The 2,500-nt window shown below is 43.2% G+C and overlaps 1 pseudogene; it reads right to left on the bottom strand.

The window, feature by feature from the left end:
- The window catches only part of LOC137981075 (uncharacterized), a 9,310-nt pseudogene that overhangs the window by 6,504 nt on the left and 306 nt on the right, over positions 1–2,500 (bottom strand).

Here is a 2,500-nt window from a genome sequence, read left to right as displayed (position 1 = left end):
TTTCAAGAGATAAAATGTGAGCTTGAATATTGCCGTGTAATTCCTTCGGTTGCTTTGCTTTGGAAAAATCAAATGAAAAAAGACACTGGACAATCTTTTTTACATGAAGAGACAGGACTGGTTTGGCGACCACCGCTGACAGCCAACGCCTGAGCAGAAACAACAATGGGTCATACACTTCACTACGGCTCAGGACACTTGGGAGATTTTCGTGAAGATAGGATGTCTGCCTTGTAAAAGGTAACCCCGCTCCTGATACGCTTTGCTGTGTCAGAGTGGTTTGATCTTCTGCATTATTATTCGATCTCTGTTGCTTTCCAAAAATCTCGACGAATAGAGCCTTAAGATTCTGGCCATGAATTTTGTAGAGATCGTTCCCTCTTTTTCTCTTCTTCTTGATTTCTTCTTGATTTTCGTTCTTCTCTTCTTTTTGATTTTCATGAGCGTTGCAAAGTTCATTGCAAGCTTGAACTACTTTTTCTGTGATGGCGGCATCTTTCTCACTTCCTTCGGGTTTTCTTACTTTCAATACATTGATGAATTCCCCCAGCAATCTGGCCAGCCGAAGGCGTTCCTTGAATTGTGCTCCTTTGATACCGTTTCCGTTCTCTTGGAAATCTTTAAAACCGTCTTCAGGAAACAGGCAGTGTTTAATTCTTTGAGACACAGAGGCTACAAGTTGTAACGCGTCTGATTTTAAATCAACAATTGCATCCACATCGCGCGATGTTAGGTGATCTAGCGGGGTAGTCAAGAACGCTACGCACCAGCTGTCAATTGCGGGAACGGAAAATCCACCAACTATCATCATTTGACGCCAATTGGGCAAACGATTGAGACCGTATGCATCCTCTGGATCGTACAGCACAACGAGTTCCTCGAAGCTTACGAGAAGATCTTTACACGAATTCACACACAACCGACCAAAGGCTTGTGCAAGCTGCAACACAAAAACACTTTGTGGCGGATTATTCTGCAAGAACGACATGTCCTCTTTGTTACAGCAACGCTTGATACTTTCGATTAGTTCCAGTCTTTCCTTCTTGCACGACCAGAGTGAGACGATCTGGCCGACTGTAACTCCAGCTGGGACACAAGTTTGAAAAAGGTCCAGTATTGCTAATGTCTCTTCAATAGGTAACCCGCTTCCGAGCATGTTGCTCAGTTGTTCCAGCTGTGGCGTGACAAACTGGAAACAAGAGGAGGTGGGCTGCCATGCCAAAAAGCGAAAACGAGCTAGCGGACGGCCTTTCACGTATTGTTTCCATTGTCGTGTAAACGGCATTGTGAAAATTCAATCGAGTGTTTTCGTCCAAGTACTCTGCTGCGCTAGTCTTTCGACAAGCTTTCAAAATAACATCTAAATACTGGGACAGATGCATGATGGCGGTTTCGCCGCATGTGCACCCAATAAAAAGCAACTTCTTTAGTTGATGATACTGCTAAAATGGACAAGATCATTTCCAAGTACTCGTCAAGTGATGGTAAAGTTCCAGGACATCCCTGCCTACAACACTTTAAAGGAAATGTGGGACGGATATCTTTCCAAAGGGACATTGCAGTTTTAAAGATATCTTCGCCTTCCCAAGTAAACGTTTTAAGTTCTGAATCATTTCCTGGGCTAGAGTGACCGGAGCTGAAAAAGACTTCTCAGGTTGAGAGCGGACTGCCACGGATGTCTCGGAAAGATTGTGTGGAGCATGCGCAATCATGTCCTTGCTGCCGAAATACTGTTCTGGTACTGTCTCTTGGGGTAAAAATACCAATTCTTCTTTGTCAATTTTTAATGCAAGAGGAGTGTGGAAGCATTTCATTTGTAAATTCAAGGAACGAAAACACAGTTTGAAAGCCACGCCCGCTTCGTCATTTGAAAGGGGTGAATGGAAAATAAGCCACTCGAGCTCACAAGGTGAAATTCTCCTGACGTTAACGTTGTCAGGCAAAAAAATTCCGTGCAATACAGCTCTACATCTTCATTTGTTTCTTTGAGAATCCCCTGGCAACGATGTATCCTGGTTGTTGAGTTAGTAGCCGTGTAGGCTTTCCAAAGAAGCTGGGGAACTTTCAAAAAGGAAAGAACGAAGGCCTTAGGTGGTGTGAAATCCCACTTCATCATAACCTCTTCAACAAATCTGGCCATCTTTTGCATCTCGATCTGGTTTTGCAGCATATATTCAACACTAAGAATGCTGAGAGGAATCAGATCGGAAGGAGTACCGACTAGAAAACGCCGTAGTACCTGGAAGACTTCAAGTATTTTGTCCATTGAGTTAAACGCCTGGATGGCTGCTTCAAGAACGGACAAGAAGTAATTAAAAAAAACGTGATCTAAATCTTCTTGGGAACCAATGAAACGATATATATCCACAAGCCTATCCCGGGAAATCAAGTCTGAGTTTATCGCTGAAAGAACACTGCTAAGGGATCTTTTCTTGCTTGACGGAATTCTTGACAAGTTTGTCATCATAGTTAAATCGGCCATTATGATAAAGACCTCATC

This window comes from Montipora foliosa, chromosome 12 (assembly GCF_036669935.1).
Source record: "Montipora foliosa isolate CH-2021 chromosome 12, ASM3666993v2, whole genome shotgun sequence".
Classification (NCBI taxonomy): domain Eukaryota; kingdom Metazoa; phylum Cnidaria; class Anthozoa; order Scleractinia; family Acroporidae; genus Montipora; species Montipora foliosa.
Note: the sequence above shows the minus strand (reverse complement) of the source record. Positions and strands in the feature narration are given on the sequence as shown.